This window comes from Zootoca vivipara, chromosome 14 (assembly GCF_963506605.1).
Source record: "Zootoca vivipara chromosome 14, rZooViv1.1, whole genome shotgun sequence".
NCBI classification, from domain to species: Eukaryota; Metazoa; Chordata; class Lepidosauria; order Squamata; family Lacertidae; genus Zootoca; species Zootoca vivipara.
Genome location: NC_083289.1, coordinates 812,501 through 830,947, shown reverse-complemented (window position 1 = coordinate 830,947; position 18,447 = coordinate 812,501). Strand labels below are relative to the sequence as shown.

The 18,447-nt window shown below is 47.7% G+C and overlaps 1 protein-coding gene across 4 annotated transcripts in view; it reads right to left on the bottom strand.

The window, feature by feature from the left end:
- SIN3A (SIN3 transcription regulator family member A) overlaps positions 1–16,351 on the bottom strand; it is a 52,715-nt gene extending 36,364 nt beyond the window's left edge. The window contains exon 1 of one of the 4 annotated variants that reach the window (XM_060282590.1): positions 16,285–16,351. The gene's annotated coding sequence lies outside the window, so the exon portion shown is untranslated. Of the gene's footprint in view, positions 1–5,736; positions 6,250–16,284 lie in introns of those variants that run through there. The other 3 variants (XM_035137579.2, XM_035137581.2, XM_035137582.2) reach the window with 3 other exon arrangements.
- Between the last annotated feature and the right edge of the window lie 2,096 nt (positions 16,352–18,447).

Sequence of the window (18,447 nt, the reverse complement as noted above, 5' to 3'; positions counted from 1 at the left end):
ACACAGTTATAGAACAACAAAGAATAATCCAACATCATTTGCAATACAACTCACCCCAACCTTAGCATGGAAAAGAATTGTAGTATCAGCAATTAGCAGGTGCAATTAGCTTAAATTCAAATGTCATCACTACACAAATCAAACCTTTTTCATCAGCCAAAAGCAGATTTTTCCATTCCCCATTGCATATGATTTGCACTCACTAGAAAGAATGAACTTTATCCACTGATTTCAAACCACTACTCTGGAAGAAAGATATGTAAGAAATGGAAAGGAGAATAGGACAGCTTTAAGAGGACATCATAGTCTGACAAAGTACAGTAGCACATATGAGGCACACTCCCTGATCAGGTCATTTTTTAAAAATGACCATTTCCCAAACAGGCATTTCAGACTGATCCAAAAATAAGGGCACAAACATTTACAAATTAATCAAGGGCAATAATACCCTCCCACTCAAAAGATATACACCAGGGTTTTACAGGTGCAGGTGCCAGATTGCCCTCTTCCTGGCAACTGCAATTGCCTATGAAGTGAGAGGCCACTCTCCTCCACCAGATAATGTGCTTCATGCCACGCAGGGGAGAAAAACAGCTGAAAACCTGTATGGTGAAGTGTCAGGTTCAAGCCACTCAGATATAAAGCTCAATAAGTGACATTAACCTAATTTTAGGGAATGTTTAGGGAAGCTTTTAATGTTTAATAGATTATTGTATTTTAATGTTTGTTGGAAGCCGCCCATAGTGGCTGGGGAAACCCAGCCAGATGGGTGGGGTATAAATAATAAATTGTTGTTGTTGTTGTTGTTGTTGTTATGTACCTGAGCATTTTGGAGGAAGGGCGGAACAGAAACATAAAATTAAATAATATTCTGAATCTTGTCCTCTGGCACAGGCAAAAGAATCAAGAAAAGGGAGGCTCCTTAGGCTAGGAGACAGGCAATAGGTGCTTGCAGCATGCTTCTGAGTAGCTCCAGTGCTAAGTGGAAGGAGGATCCCACAAGTTGCCTGAGTTCCAAAGGGCAGCAAGGAGGGGAAAGGGCTCCTTTTTCACTCTGCACTAGGTGTTGAGAGCAGTCAGTAGCATTAATACATTCTGCCCAGTATGAAGAAAGCCAGCCTTGTCCTCTGTGCATTCCATGATTTTAAAGTGGCACTGCTCTCCAATGAAAAGGGTGGAAGCCGCTACAGGGTTTGGATGTTGAAAAGGCAGAGCAAGAAAAACCAGGCTGCCACTGAGAGGGGCCAATGTGTAGTTTGCTCCTGCCATCAGTATGACATAAAATGAGTTCTAAAATTATTACTCTATGATGTGGAGCGGGCTTGGAAAGAGAAGAGAGAAACACATAATGTGATAATAACAGGAAAGGTAAGTTGTACTACACTGTGCTATGAGGAGAAAAATGAATCAGATGTAGGGCAATTAGTTTTAGCAGCAAACCCACTCCCACTTCTTGTAACTATCCTAAGTTCTATCCTAAAGCTCTAGCTGTGAAGCCCACTGGAAAGTCTAAGAATCACTCTCTCCCCTGCATACTACTGCAGAAGGTTATTGTTAAAAGGATAAAATGTCACTGTGGAATCCTTGAAGGAAGAAATCGATAATAAGCAATTCATCAGCAATTACAGTTCCTTATCCCCTCTTGGACATGACCAAAGTAAAGGCAAGAGGCAACATAACAATTTTCTATAACCATTTCACTCATTTATAACTGTGGAATGCACCTTGGTTTTCAAACATCTCCATTGCTGAACATTTCGGTTTTCGAATGCCATAAACCCAGAAGTAAATGCTTTCGAACACGCCTCGAAAGTTGAACTTGTCACGCAGCTTCCGCTGAGTATAAGATCCTGAGGCCTAGCTGTCAGCTATTGAGTTTTCGGTTTTTGAACGTTTCAGAACTTGAAAGGTCTTCTGGAATGGATTGTGTTCGAAAACTGAGTACCAGTACTGCTATACTGAAGTAAAATTTGAAATTTTTAAATTTAAAAAATGTAAAAATTTAATTTAATTTTAAAAAATCTAATTACTTTTAAGTAGACAAGACCAACTTATGTAGGCTGTGGGTCCCAATGCATTTTAGAACACAGTTTTTCCAAATAGTGTGGTACCTTGGTTTAAGAACACTTAGTTAATGAACAACTTGGATTAAGAACGCTGAAAACCTGGAAGCGGGTGTTTTGGTTTGTGAACTTTGCCTTGGAATAAGAACATGTTTTGCTTCCTGTTGAGTGTGTTCCATTTGTAAATTGAGTCTCCCGCTGCTATGGAAAAGCACGCCCTGGTTTAAGAACGCTTTGGTTTAAGAACGGACTTCCACAATGGATTAAGTTCGTAAACCAAGGTACCACTGTAATAATTTTTTTAAAATGAAGTGAATTTTCAGAGATACAGAAGTCCCCAGCTTCACAGCTGCCCTCTACAAGTTGATGACAGGATGGGGGGCACGAAGCTAGCATGCTCATTCCCATCAGTCTCCCTTGGGTGATTAACTGACTAGGCAATAGGCTGCCTGAATAGGGCTATTGAGAATGAATAGCTTCAGATTTCTGCATGATAAACTCACAAGTACATATGGTAATACCTCATGTTACATCCCCTTCAGGATGCGTCTTTTCGGGATATGGATGCTCCGAACCTGGAAGTCCCGGAATTACATCACGCGCCTGCGCAGATGCGGCGCTTCAGGAGGTGGTCTTTTCAGGTTGCAAACGGGCATCCGGAACGTATCCCGTTCGCAACCAGAGGTACCACTGTATTCAGAGGTCTAAATCCAAGCCTTTTGCACTAGGAGTCACCAACTTTGTTTATAAAGCACAGACCCTGTTATATTAATGCAGCTGCACTGTAGTACTTTTACAATCAATATCACTCATAGCAACAAACCAATCTAGATTTCATTAATGCAGGCATGAGATTTACAAATCTACAATTTACAGGCATGAAATTTACAATCAGAAGCATCAACATACAGTAAGAATTTTATATCCCGTTTCCAATAAAACTATGTTTGTTTGTTTTTTGAGATATTGTAACACACCATTTTGTAAACTGTATCATTTATGTAACCAATCACATAAGGGCCAGTAGTAATTTCACATGCTCCCTGATCTGAACCTCCTATAACATCACTCCCCCCCCCTTTTTTAATTAAAAAGTCCTGCTTTGTAAGTGGTTTATAAGCCCACTCAAGCATGGAAGTGAAGTAAACATAAAATATGGCTATGCAGAACTTATGTCAACATGAAAATGCTATTCTATGCCCAACAATCCTATATGTGCCTACAGTACTCAGAAGGCCAACTGAGCTCAGTGAAGCTTCCTCCTAGCAGATTACTCCCAGCTAGTGTGGTGGAGTTGTCAGAATGTAGGACAGGACCGAATACAGTCATACCTCAGTTTAAGTACGCCTCGGTTTGAGTATTTTCAGTTGTAGAGCCAGTTTCAAACCCCAATTCAGCTGTAAAGTTCAAGGTGACTATAGACTTGTCGTTTTCACTCAGCCTAACTTACCTCATAGGGACGTTCTGAAGGAAAGACAAGGGAAACTGTATGCTAAATTGAGCTCCTTGAAGAAGGAAGGATGCAATTGTAATAAAATGAATGAGTATAGAATTGCATCTTTACTAGAGAATAGGTCCTACTGAACACATGTAGATTTGAGTTGAGAAGTTTAATACCCTGACCCTATGCCGACCTATCCCTCCATCCCCCGCAAAACCAAATGACAAAAAACTGATGACAAAATGCTTTTGGCAGGGATGGAGAACCTGTGGCCATCCAGATGTTGCACTGCAACTCCTATTAGCCTCAGCTGGCCTGGTCAAGAACACCTAGAGATCCACAGGTTCTCCATCCCTGTAAAAGAAGCACAAAACCACTCTGCCCTGAAACCAGAGCATAGAATATGATGGAACCTTTAAGAGGACTAGTATGATCTATAACTGCACTTTAGGTGGAGAGACATGGTTGTATCCATGACAGTAAAAAACTGAATGAATTAAATTCAATAACATTGCACACAACATGTAATACATATACATAACGTTTGAAGAAATCTAGAAACTTTATTTTTTCAAAGGGAAAAACAGTCACTTTTTTAAACAGTCACCTTTTAATAGTTATGTATTATTTATAACCAACTCTTCTAGATATCCAATTGCATTCCTAAAATAGAGGAAAATGACTGCCAGCTAGCTGCCCTCTAAATTCCACAACACAAACACCATTATTTTTAAACAGCCACTCTTAAAAATTGCACACTGAATATTTCTATTTAAAGAGCATATTTAATGGCAGTGAACCCCATTTAAGCACAGCCCAGTGTCTGGAAAAGCAAAGTGTGCTGCCTCTGTTCACACACGGAGCATCTGAGGACAAAAGGCATCAGTGTAAGAACTGAGTGATTAAGGAAGGATTCAAAGTGATTGGTTGCAGTGCAAGTAGTGGCATTACAAGGGGCCTCCAGGGTCTCCGTCACCATCCGCTCTTCTGGCAACAGCCCAACTTCACCCTGATGACCTCCGATAAGGTCCTTTAGGGGGCTTTTATGACTGCCATAGCTCTCGCCTGGAAAGCCATGAGGCCATGATGCCCAAGCAGCTACTACTTCCTGCAGCTGCTTCTCAGGCATGTGGAATGAAAGGGTGGCCGTTCCTGCACTCGCTAGCTGCTAGCCAGGTTTTTTTACCAGCCACATGTTGAAGAGCTTTGTGCCCGCACTGACAAGAAAAAGTAAATACTGTACATCCATTCATTTAGCCACACTTCCTCATCCACTCAAGCTTTCCCTGCCTTCCTAGCATTGGAGCTGAAGAGAAAGTGAGCCAACAGGATCGCAACATTCCCATTCGTGGGATGTTCTCCCCAGGGAGGTTCGTCTGGCACCTTCATTATACTTAGATGAAAAAGTTCCTCTTCAAAAAGGCCTTTGGCTGGCTAACATCCTTTTAAATGTGCTTGCAGAAAGGGAGGGGGGATTATTGTTTTGTTCTGTTCTATTTCTTAAGCATTTTGTGTTTTTATCTACCCGAGATCTACGGATGAAGGGCGGTATACAAATTTAATAAATGATAATGATAATGTTAATAACAATAAAGTCCAAGTAATCGGGGCTAGGCTTGCACCACAGGCAGCTCTTCGTCGTGAAAGTGAAGCAGAATTCCAGGATGAGTGATAATTTTTTGATTTCATTTTATTTTTTAAGGACCGCCACCCGCAGGAGGGACCGCACCATCCAGGACGAAACTACCGAGGGGGGAAGGGGAACAGAGGCGGCACCGGTGGCCGCGGAAGCGCTACCGAAGAGAGAGGGGGGGGGAGGGAGGCCCCGCCCACCCGGCGGCGCCCCTCGCCCTCTTCCCCGTCCTCTCCGAGGGGGCGGAGCCACAGTGCATCGTGAATAAGCGGGGTGGGGGGATTTAAGAGAGCCGGCCGGAGAAGGGGAAACATGGGGCGGGGCCAAGCAGCCAGAACCGCTTAGGATTGGCAGCGCGGGAACAAGAAGAGGGGCCGCCGCCGCCGCCTTAGTGCCGACGACCGAACGAATCGCTTCCACTCCCTCCATCCTCCCTCCCTCTCCCGCTTTCAACGGATGGCGCGCGCGACACAGGCGCGAAGCCACGCCCCCTCCACACACTGCGCGCGCACCACGCTCCCGTTCGTTCGCCCGCCCGCCCGCCCGCCACGGATCTTGTCAGCGCGCGTGCGCGCGCGCCGCTCGCGCCTTCTGCTCACCTCAGCGCCGCCGCTGCCTCGTACTTGCCGTCCTCCTCTCGCTCCCCGCCGTCCTCTTCTGCCGCTGCCGCTTTCTCCTCAGGCAGCGGGGCTGAGAGCTTCGTCAGGAGCCGAAGGCCAAGCCAGGCCTCCGTCTACCCGCCCTGCGTCCCCCACACACCAAGCAGGGCGGCAAGGGAGCTCGCGGCGGGGCCGCCGCTCGAAGGGAAGCGGGGGAAGGGAAGGGAAGGCAGCAGCGAGGGAGCAGGTTGCCCAGATCAACCGCCTCAGGACGGCCGCCGCCGCCGCCGAGCACTGCCCGCTTCTCTGTTCCTTGGGAAATCCCGCCTCTCCCCTGCCCGCGGGGAGGCCTCCCGCACGGCCATTGGGCGCCGCTGACGCCGCTCGGTCTCTCCGCCAATTGCCGCGCGGCGCTGGCCAGCTTCCGCTGCCTCGATTGGACGACGGCTCCCAGGAAGGGGATGCGAAAGGAGAGTTGTAGGAGGAAGGGGGAGAAGGCTTTATAAAAAAAAAAAAATCCGTATCGGAATCAAAGGCCCGCCCTTCCCGTTCGCCCATTGGATGGTGAAGCACGGCCCCAGGCCAGCTTGTGGCCGAGGAAGCCGTCGCTCGAGGAGGCGGAGGCAGGCCCCGCCCACTTCGGTGGCTGGAGGAGCCCTTTTGTGGAATGTTTACATCGCAGCTCGTGGCGGCCAAAGCGGCGCAGCGGCCTCGGCAAAGGACGGCCGGGAGGGAGGGACCCGTGGGGCGGCCAGGCGCGCGCGGGGACCCGGCCGAGAACGCGGCGCGCCTACAAACGCGGCGCGGGTAACACGCCGCAGCCAGGCGCGCTTCGAGGACCCCCAGCTGACGCCGCCGCCGCGCGCCAGACAAACTCACGGGAGCAACGCAAGAGCGCGCGCTCCCGGGACGAAGACCGCGGAAGCCGGGCATGCGGGGGCAACAGGTTTCCAGAGCTACCATACGGCCGCTAAGTTGAAATTCTCCCCAAAAACATTCGCCGGGAGTAATTTCTGAAAATACTGGAGCGCAGAAGGTCCGACAGCTTGGGCTTAGGAAAAACATTTTAAAATTGCTACCGAGATCTGACCTGGACAACAAACGTCTGCATCGCGTAACGCGCTAATACGCGTTTAACAAGTCCCCCTTGTCTTTACGGGGATTTCCAAAGGATTGCTAGCATTGAAGTTTCTAGCCTCTGACAATAAACTGTTGCAATCCTATGCATTCTTACCTCCGAATAATCCCTGCTCTGTTCAGTGGTCCTTACTTCCAAGGAAACATGTATAGACTTGTACCTCCTATTTAAGTCAGTCACAGAATTTAAACTTCACACAGTTTGATACCCTGAGAATACTCAATTAGATATCCTGACTGTTTTCATTGTCACAGGCAACCAACCCCAGAAAATACTGAATTCTTAAAAGCATTCAGGACCCCCTGCCAGCATCATGAGAGCCAATACCCAAAGAATTATCCCAAACAAAGTACTGTACACACAAGACCATTTGAACACAGCAAACTACAGTGTTACATAGAAATTCAGTCCACACAATGATCACTATAAATCTGCAGTCCAAAAACAAAAACTACTTTGCTTGCTATCTGTCCTCTTTTTAATATATACACTGGGGAATCACATTTTTAAGCAAAAGGAGAGCCCAGCCATTCAAACAACGCTAAATACATTTTTAAAATGTGTGTAGTTAGCTTGCAAATGCTCTCCCCCACCCCCAAACTTTAATGCTGGTGCATCATCACACAAGAGATTTATGTACACAATGATTGGTTTGGGAAATTGCAGTCCTAGAATACTCCTTTGCTCTTGCATCAGCTTTGCTTTTTCCCGGAGGTAAGACACCTGCCCAGCCTAAACCTACATTCATGTACACTCACACCTGAACATCCAGTTTAAAGGGTAGCAACACAACCTGGCTCTCCAAGTCTTTTTTTTTTTTAATATATTTTTATTAATTTTCCAATTAAAACCAATTATATCACATTCGTTATTTCAAATTATACACATATATATCAATCAAACCGAATATTATGCCAAATCATCTAAAAAATTTTTTTGGGTTCCCATGCTTCAAGAAATTGGGAATTCCTCGCAACTGTCCACTGCCGTCTTTTTTCTAAAGTTCAAATCGTCTCTCCAAGTTCATAATAATCCGAATCTTTCCCTTATAATCACATAGATGTTTTCCACTTTCAACCGATTGTTTCCCAGCTGCTGAGATAAATATCAAACAAGGTTTCACAAATGTTCTTTCTCCTGTGTGGGTTAATCAGTCCAGCCTCCCCATAAATCTTCTTGGTCTGGAGCTCCCTGTTGCGTCAACACGAAGCAGCGCCATCTTAAAAAAACTCAAAACACTTTCGTTTTCTCTCATATAAAATTTACAGCTTTTCCAGGCAGAAGACCCAAACATCAAACCATAGACTCTTGGTAAATTAATGGATCTCCTTGCCCTATAGCTGAACTTAGCTTCAGGTCACTGCTCCAATTCAAAGTGCGTCACAGCTCATAAATCCTCCGAACGCGTCCAGGACTCCTTCCGTCCAACTAGAGGGGGGCTTTTCTCGTCGGCAACTCCACATCTTTAAAAAATATGCTCAGTAACAACAGTTTATAAAGTTCAACTCACACAGTCTTTTGCTTCTCTTTCACTCCAAACAAACCAGGACATCGCGTCTGGGAAGGTACGAAGTAACTCATATGAAGAAAAATAAAAAAGGACTCACTTCCCTTATCGCTCCGTCCCCATCAATCCTTCTTTCAGATGAAATACAGCCTTTGACTCCTCTCTCTCAGCAGCATAAATTTCTCAGCAGTAAACAGCGCTTCTTCCCCTCCTTCTGAAGTATGTCCATAGATTTAAGCCTAATTATCTTCTTTAACCATGGAAATCCCCGCCATGCAGATTAGCGTCCGGGAGTCCTGGCCCTCGTAAGTGCTCAGCCCAAGCTCCCCCCACTCCAAAAACAGTCGGAGTGGGTCTGGGGGCATCGCGGGCCAGCGGCCCCTCTCCGTAACCCCCGGAGAGGGTAGGGGGTTGCCATTTACTCCCCTAGCAACCGCCAAATTCCTTACGAAGGTCAGAGAGATGGAAAACAGGTCCGCCATTCCTGCCGGCGGAAACCGGAACTCTCAACCTGGCTCTCCAAGTCAATGATGTATGTCTTGAGCTGCACTTCTGATAAAATGAAATGCAACATAGAATCATAGAATTGTAGAGTTGGATATATCCACGAGGGTCATCTAGTCCAGCCCTCTGCAATGCAGGAATCTTTTTGTCCAATGTGGGGCTCAAACCCACAAGCCTGAGAGTAAGAGTCTCATGCTCTACCGGCTGAGCTATCCAGGCTCAGACCTGTAGGAGTCCATTTCAAACCCTCAGGTGGCATGGGTTTATAGACTTCTTTGGTATCAAAAACAACTTCCAAAATGGCTAAATTCTGTAAAGTACAGAGTTTATCTATCTGTGTATGTATTATTTATTACATTTATATACCACCTTTTACTTCCAATGAGTTCAAGATGGTGTATGAAGTTTGTAACCACTGCATTAAACCAATGATTTTCCAGCGAGGAACTTCTTAGAAGAGGGCATAATGTTTCTGATGCTCCCACTGAGGTGAAAATATACGTACTCAGAACTGTGTGTGAGTGAAAGTATCAAAAGACGGGGCTCAACATGTGTGTTTCTCTACACAAGTGTAGTAAAATGCACACAGACCATCAGTCACTGGTACAATGAACATTCTCTCCTGCTGTGTGGGTCTGGTTCCATGTCTTAATGCATCTTGCCTATTTATTTTATGTAGACATATAATGTATACAGATGTATACAGATTGTGAAGCTGAGGCTCCAATACTTTGGCCACCTCATGAGAAGAGAGGAATCCTTGGAAAAGACCTTGATGTTGGGAAAGATGGAGGGCACTAGGAGAAGGGGACGACAGAGGACGAGATGGTTGGACAGTGTTCTCGAAGCTACGAACATGAGTTTGACCAAACTGCGGGAGGCAGTGCAAGACAGGAGTGCCTGGCGTGCTATGGTCCATGGGGGTCACGAAGAGTCGGACACGACTAAACAACAACATACACACTACAGATGCAAAAGAAAACAGCCCATCTGCATTATGCAAAGCTGTCTTGGAATGGCAGAATCCACAGAGCCACGGGAAGAAATGGAATCAAGCAGCTTACTACATTCGTAAGTCAAACAGACTTCCGGAATGGATTCCGTTCGAGAACCAAGGTACAGCTGTAATGGAATGGAGTTTCCTGAGAGAAGGCATGGTGGACTCTCCTTCCTTGGAGGTTTGTAAGCAGAAGTTGAATGGCCATCTGTCATAGATGTTTTCGCTGAGATTCCTGCATTGCAGGAGATTGGACTAGATGACCCTTGGGTTCCCAACTCTGCAATTCTAGGATTCCACCCAGCTGTCACCAGTAGTTATAGATTAAACTCACCGACTTCTTCCAACAATGATATCTGGGCCAGATCAAAGGGAAGGAAGGTGACACTCTCCGTTTATACCCAAATTCATTACAGCATATATGAGAGGAGGCTGCTTCTTGGATTTCAGATCCACTATTTGGGAGCATGATTTTATCCTGGAAGCAGCAAACACAAGCATTGCCTAAGAAGCTCCAAAGTGGCACATTATCACCCAACAAATCCAGTAATTCTCAGATGCTCAGAGCATTGCTTGTCCACACATTTCCCACATGGGCAAAGCTACCATACTAGCAATTAAGCCGCTTCCATCACCAGGAACGCCTCCGAATTGCAGCTACTGCACAGCAGACGTTCACATTAGCCTGACTCTTAAAAGAAGAAGAAGAAGAGGTAAAAATAAATCAGCCAACATGACTCGGCTTGAATTAATAGAAACTCTGTCCCTCAGGAAGAGGGCGCCTAAGCTAAATATGGGGGAATAATTATATTCACTTAGCTGGAGATCTCTAGGATTTGATTCAATGTGATGGCTTTAAAAAGGTAGAGAAAAGTGGATTAATTCATGGAGAACCAAGTCTGCCAACAGTGATTGGCCACATTAGCTACATAAAACCTCCACATCTAAAAGCACCTGTGAGTATCTGCTCCTGAGGAGGACTACTGCCTTCATGCCCTTCTCATAAACATCTGACAGAAAAAGCAGACCGGCCCATGGTTCGAAATTAGCCAGGCGCATTTTGCACCTGGCTTTCAACCACTTGCAACCAAGTGAAGGTGCCTGGGTGCCAGGATGGCGCCTGTCATCTTAGCCATCTAGGGATCATTGGCTCTGGACTGTTTTCACACACTAACACCCCATTTTGTAGAATTCCATTTTATCTGCAAAATCAGAATGAATTTCTGGAATCAAAATGCTTTTTCTGTCCTGCCTGAACAGGTCAGATAGGCCAATATATATGCGGACTGTCCCTCGATCAAGTGACTTTTCTTCTTTAAGTTCTCCAAGCTCAAGGTTGTCATCTGAACTAGCCAGATGGTTAACTGAGAATCATAGCCAGTCCATCATATGAAAAATAGGACTTTAGAGCCATCTTGCCCCCAAAATGGCAACTAGACATTCCGTTTTGGCGACCACAACCTTAGTTTAAGACAGTGGTTTTTCAACAAGTGTGCCATGGCACCCTGAGGTGCCTTGAAGCACAGTCAAAGGTGCTGTGGGCAACACTGCCCTCTGTCCCTCTTTCCTTCCTTCCCTCCTCTGATGCTCTTTCATGTCTCTTTCACCTACACACTTTGGAAAGCTCTGCTCCAGACAGGAAACCTGCATCCAAATCCTTACACAACCATGAAGTTGACTGGGTGCTACCTCAACGGCATCATCGCACATCAGCTACGAAGGTAGGGAAGACACAGATGAAATAAATATTGTCCCACCGAAGCTTGTTTTGTTCTCCTAAGTAACTTTTGCCCAAAGCTCTTGATGTTTTGTTTCCTGCCTGCACCGTACCCAGGGGAGAAGAATGTGTTCTGGCACCCCAACACCACTAAGAGGAAAAGGAGATCCTTCAAAATTTTGCAGGCAGCAAAAGAAAAATGCTGAAGTCTAAAAGAAAGAAAGGGTTACGTATGATTGTCAAAGACCAGTGGAGCAGGAGTAAAAACCACTTCCTGTTGAGATCAAGGAGTTAAAAAGCAACTTGAAACCTATCACTTGAACTTAACAGGGTTGGATTTGACTCCTCATAAAACAGTCCTCTGCTTTGATTTACAGACTGAACTCCAGGAGAATCTATTGTCCCCAACGACTAGAAAAGATTGCTTTGAAAAACAGAAGACACGCCCTGCTGGATCAGGCCAAAGGCCCATCCCGTCCAGCATCTTGTCCTCCTTGCAAAAGCCACCCAGATGCCCATCAGGGGAAGCCCACCAAAAGGGGATGAGGAGCACTCTAGCACTCTGCTCACCTGTAAATCCAGGTAACTGACATTCAGGAGATGCAGTCTCCAACAGGGGAGGCAGCAACAGTCATTGTGGCTACTAGCTACTGAGAGCCTGCTCTTCCCCGAGTTTGTTTAAACCCCTTCCCTTTGCAAAGCCTCCATCCAAGTTGGTGGCCACAACCCCCTTACTCAGCCACAAAGCTCCCTGGGTGAACTTGGGCCAGTCACCTTCTCTTAGCCTAACCTTCCTCACAAGGTATCTGAAGAAGTGTGCATGCACACGAAAGCTCATACCAATGACAAACTTAGTTGGTCTCTAAGGTGCTACTGGAAGGGGGGCAGGAATTATTTTGCTTCCTCACAAGGTTGTTGTATGGATCAAATGAGGAAGATAACCATATATAACCACTGAAGCTCATCGGAAGATAAAGGTGGCATATAAATGCAGTACAGCACATAAATAAACAAAGTGTGCTGTGTGAAAATGTCCTCTGTCTATCCTGAATCCTCCAACATTTGGCTTCATGGGACAACCCCACTGGGTTCCACTTTCTCCATAAGATGCATAATTTCATATACAGTCATGCCTCAGCTCCTTGGGAGACAAACGTTCCGGCTCCCCAATTATCGAAAACCAGAAGTGAGTGTTCCGGCTTTCAAATGTTCTTTTGGAAGCCGAACATCTGATGGGGCTTCTGGAGTTTCCAATTGGCTGCAGGAGCTTCCTGCAGCCAATCAGAAGCTGCGCTTTGGAAGTTGAACATTTTGGAAGTCAAACAGACTTCTGGAATGGATTCTGTTTGACTTCTGAGGTACGACTGTACCTCTATAATATGCTCCCTAATACTCACCTTCCCCCACAAACCCCCAAATGTTATCTGCCAGGCTTAGGTTGTTGTTGCTTTAAAGCAGCCTTAGGGGTGAAGACATGCCTTACCTAGGAGCAAAGGATGACAGAGACACATCAAGTGCCTTCTCAGGTGTCCCGGGGCTGGTGAGGAAGCACAGGGGCAGGCAGGACAAACACGGAGGGGGAAATGAAGAACGGCCACAGCATTCAAAGGTATTTGGCATTCAAGTCATGATGGAAGAAGGGAACAGAGCAACTAGCAAAGCTGCCTTACATTAAGTCAGACTGTGGGCCCACCAAGCTCAGTGGCTCCTCAAGGATCTCTCCCTGGCCTTCCAGCAGATGCCAAGGATGGGACCTGGGCCCTTCTGCATGCAAATCAACTGTTCTCTCCAGGAACAACGTGCCCCCAAGACACGCAGGCACAAGCTACAATCCTGGCTCTTCAAAAGCCTCCACCCTTTTTTCTTGTACAAGGAGGAAGATGGGTCCTAGCCCTCCCTGAGGTTCTGCACAAGGCAGGGTGGAGAGCTGAGCTTTGTTGCAGCTCTTGCAGGAAGGTAGCAGAGAGTCCCAGATTCCTCTTCTGAAAGGAAAAAGCATAAGAGCTCCGCTCCATCCCACCACAAGTCCACCCATCCCTGAGCATCCCACAAGCTTTCTCCATGGCCTCTGGGGTTCCTATAACTGCCCTGAACCTGGAGGCTCCCTATCTTTCCGACAGTCAATAGTGAATCTTCCATGGCTCTATCTAACCCCCACCCATACCATTTCTACTCCAATGGGCAAAGAGAGACACTATTTGAGCCAATGGTAGCAGAACTGATGGCAAGAGAAACTGACTCTGCTTCTACCTAGCCTTCCCCAACCTGGCGCCCTCCAAATGCTCTGAACTATAACTCCCACATGATTCCATCTGGAGGGTGCCAGGTTGAGGAAGGCTGAAGAACCTGCAATTCAACAGGTCGGATGTTCCCTTTCTGTTTTCTAGAGCAGGGGTGGCCAACTCCCAAGAGACTGCGATCTACTCACAGAGTTAAAAACTGGCAGTGATCTACCCCCTTTGGGGGGGGGGGTTCAGGTCAAAGATGTTGAGCTTTTTTTGGAAGGAGGAAGGTCCATTTTGGGGAGGTTTGGGTCAAAGTTGTTGAGTTTTTTCAGGGAGGAGGTAAAATGTTGAGCTTGTTTTTTTAGGGGAGCCACAGTTGTTCAGCTTCTTTGTGCTGAGCCAATGATCTACCAGAGATCTACCGCAGACATCCAGTGATCTACTGGTAGATCATGATCTACCTGTTGGACATGCCTGTTCTAGAGGCACAAGAGCAGCGCTGCACCGGACGCCGGTTAGCCAGATTCCTCTGCAGATATACTGCTTCTGCACATGGAGGACTCAACGCCCTTTAGAGCACCGACCCTTCGTGGAACTCAAGCCTGCCGAAATGTCACGAGGGAGGTGGAGGGAACACGATCCCTGGGGGCCGGCTCCTTAGATCGCTCTTATTATACTCCTCCCCTGCAACCGAATTTAAGTTTCGCTTCCGGGATGCTTTCAAACAGCCGTCCGCCCCCCTCCCGCGCGCCGCGAACACGCCCCTCCTCTCCGCCCCATCCATAATAGGGAAAGAGGCGGAGCCCGTTTTCCCGCCTTGCCCAATCCGCTTCAAGGAGAAAGACGCCCTCCCCCGCCTCTCCCCTCTGGAATTACAGTCACATTCTTGACCAACGGCACAATCCGAATTTCGGCGGCGCCTCCCCCGCCCTGGAAGCTCTGCCCTCTTCTCCACGCAGGAGGGGGCCATCCCGACGAGAGCCTGGCCCGCGGGGAGGGAAAGAGCGCGGCGCCCCGCCTCCAAATTCATGCACTTCAGGAGGGAAGCTGCGCCGTAAACAACGGAGGCCGCCATCACTCTTCCTGCGCGCTGCTGCGGGAGCCGAGCCCCGCGAAACGCAGGGAGGGGCGTCTACTCCCGAGCAAACGTCGAAGAAAAGGACCGGACCGCACGAGGGGAGGGGGCGAGGGGAAACCCTCCGAATGTGCCTTCTCCTCCCCTTCGTGCCAAGAAGCCGCGCGTGCAGCCCGCCCGCTTCTCTTCCCCTTGCATTGGTTGTTTTCCCACCACCCCGTTCACACTTACACCCAAAAAGGAGCCAAGCCCCGCCTATGATTTAAGAGGTTTTTTTTAAAAAAAAGGAGATCCCATCTGCAATCGCACGCCAGCCAGGTTTTTGTGGGAGGTTTTACGCCTCCTCCCGTTGTGGAAAAATCGGGACGCCACGTTAAAGAGACCCTTCCCACACCCACGTGGGAACGGAAGAGTTAGTGCGAGGGCGGACGCCGGATCTGGCAAGAGAGCCACCCAGAAGCTGCTCGTGTTTTGCCCTCCTCTCGCCAGCCGTACGAGGAAGCGGGCGGAGACTAAATGCCACAACTCCACGTTCGTTCAAAGGAGGGGGCCCGCAAGGCAGCCGCAAGAAGCGGGCGGAGGTCGGGTGGCCGCGACCCGCGCAGCGTCCCAGGGCGAGCGCGGCGCGCCATCCCGGCACAGGCGGCAGCGGAAGTTCCCCGGTGGAACGTTCGCCCGCCAATCAGCGATTCGGCGATCGAGGATGGAACGCGGCGGAAAACGAAATCGGAAGCGAGACTTCCCCGCGGAGGGGTGGGGGGAGGAGCCGCCGCGGATCCCCAGACACGCGACACACACACGCGATTCGGCCACAGAATGACGCTACCCGGCTAGTAACAGCCGGCCTCCCGCCCCGCCAGGAAAAGGGGCGGAGGGAGCAGCGTCGACGCTCCTGGCCCCCCGGGGGGGGGGAGAGGAAGACAACATCCGGCCTGGAGCCGGTGTGCGGTGGGTTTCCAGCTCTCCCCGCTGCGCTGGAGGGCAGCGGCCACGGCCGGCCCGAGGCCAGAAGCGGACGCTGCAAGCCCGCCAATTGCCCCTCTGCCCCCCCGGCAGCGCTTTTGCTTCGGAGAAAAGGGGGGCGCCGAGAGGCGGAGGGTCCCCTCGCTCCTCCCTCCTTCCCTCGGCTGCTTTGGGACAGAGCGGGATCAACAACCAGGCAGGCGAGCCAAGCCTCCGGGGATCTCCTCTTCCCTTGCGCGAATGGCCCGGGGCGCCCCTTTCCCTCGCGCCCTCCCCATTTTAACTGCCCGGTTCCTTTCCCGTCTTTCTTAGCAGCCCACTCCCCCCCCCCCGCCAACAAAGACGTTCTAAACTTGTGCGACCCCCTCTTTTTTAAAAAGGCACAATATGGGGGGACTCAGTTGAAAGCAGCTGTTACATACCCTCAAAACCCGGACGAGGAATCCTGAATGGGTGGGAACGCCCCCCGAAGCGGATTGGCTGCTGGCGGAAGAATCACTGTGGTTGGGGCGGGGACTGACCCTACACTGTTAAGCCACGCCCCTTCCCCCACCTCTTCCTTTCCCTCCCGGAGCGCCCGGGCTTTGCACGGAAAGTCGATTTCCGGCCGAGTGATTCGATCGTCTGAAAAAGGGAGGAGCGGCCATAGGAACTCCGGGAGGACCCTGTTGCTTCAGAATCGCTTTTCCGCCTGCCTAGCTCGGGAGAAATCACTGCAGATCTACCTGTTACAAGGGCATAAACTTGGGCTCCCTGCGATAGATTATGGGCTGAGAACGTAAGCAGAGGATCTGCTGGATCCGGCCAGGGGCCCATCCGGTTCTGCATCCTCTTCTCAGTGGCCAACCCCGTGGGAAACCCACAAGCAGGATCCAAGCTCGAGCCCCCTCCCGTCCTGTGGCTCCCAGCAAGTGGTACTCCGACGCAGCGGAACCAGGGTTGGTGGGCGCCAACAGCCTCTTCCGCCATGAAGTGTCCAATCCTCTTTTAAAGCCATCCAAGTTGGGGGCCACCACTGCCTCCTGGAGGAGCAAGTTGCCTAGTTTGTCTATGTGTTGGTGGGGAAATACTGATATATCATGATGTCTGAATCATATGTTCCTATGAAATAAGAATGGAGCTATGTAGAGGCATTGGGCTGGCTTCACGGTTTTCCCTACATCATGATTTTTGCATAGCACACACACAGACACACACCATGAGTCACAATTTTATTGCCAGCTCAAAAATTATGAAACTAATATTACAATATAGACTTTGAACCAGTTTTGGACAATAGATCGCCCAGCCCTAACACGCACTATTATTTTATCACTATTAATTAAATTTGTCTAGCGCCCTAGACCTACCGGTCTCAGGGCTGTTCACACTCATAACAAATAAGAAAGGTCCCCAAAATACTGGCAGACTCTAGAAATGTTTCAGCACAGATTAGCATCTTTACCAGAACCCATATCTGAAAATGAACAATAAAATTAGTTCAAACAATTGTTTTACTAACTAAGCAAATAAAGGCATATATTTTCATTGAAAAATGGATCAATGCAGTTCAAAGCATTGCGGGGTTGGGCGTGGGATTGGGGTGTTAGTCATGTGCACAGCTAGAAATGTGCACAGCTTTAATTTAACATTTGTGTTTATGTCCAAAAACAATTCTTCCAAATTAACCCGCTGAAAGAAAGGTTGATTTTTATGTAAGCATCTATACCTGAACAGTACAGTCTAAAACCTCTTTAATTACTTATTAATTGTTGCACCCAAAATACTTCAATATACAGCAACCATACTCAAATTGTCAAAATACAACAGTGAAAACTAATCAATGTTTTAGAATGATACTGTATTAGGCAACTTCCAGAGGGATAAGTTACTGCAGTTGCAACATGAAATAAGAGTCTTGTGACATCTTAAAGACTAACAGATTTATTGTGACAGGTAGGTAGCCGTGTTGGTCTGATTTATTGTGGCACAGGTTTGCAGATAAATGAAGTGTTATCCTCAGCTCGCAAACAGATTAGAGTAGATAAGAGAGAAAGTATAAAGAATAACATTATGATTTGTGGTCTATTGCCAGGTCAAAAATTATGAAATTATGTTTACCACAATATGGACTTCAAACAGGTTTTGGTCATTATATTGATATATTGCCCAGCCCTAGTTGTGTCACCTCTTCCTTGCCTTTTCTCCAAACTAAAAAGTCCTCAAACTGGAAACTTTCTTCATTGGGGGGTTCACCATCCTCTTGGTCATTTTGCAGGGCTCTTTTCTTAACCTTTTCCAACTCTATAGTATCCTTTTTGAGGCGAGGTGACCAGAACTGTGCACAGTACTCCAAATGTAGTCATACCATAATTGATATAATGCAATTATGATATTATTGGCAGTTGTCTTTTCCATTCATTTTCTAATGATTCCTAGCATGCAATGTGCCTTTTTCACAGCTGCTGCACACTCGATCAACATCTTCATTTTGATATCCACTGCAACCCCAAGGTCTGTCTCCTCCAGTTTAGACCCCATGAATGTGTACATGAAAATTAAGATTTTTTTGCTCCAACATGCATCACTATACACTTGTTTACATT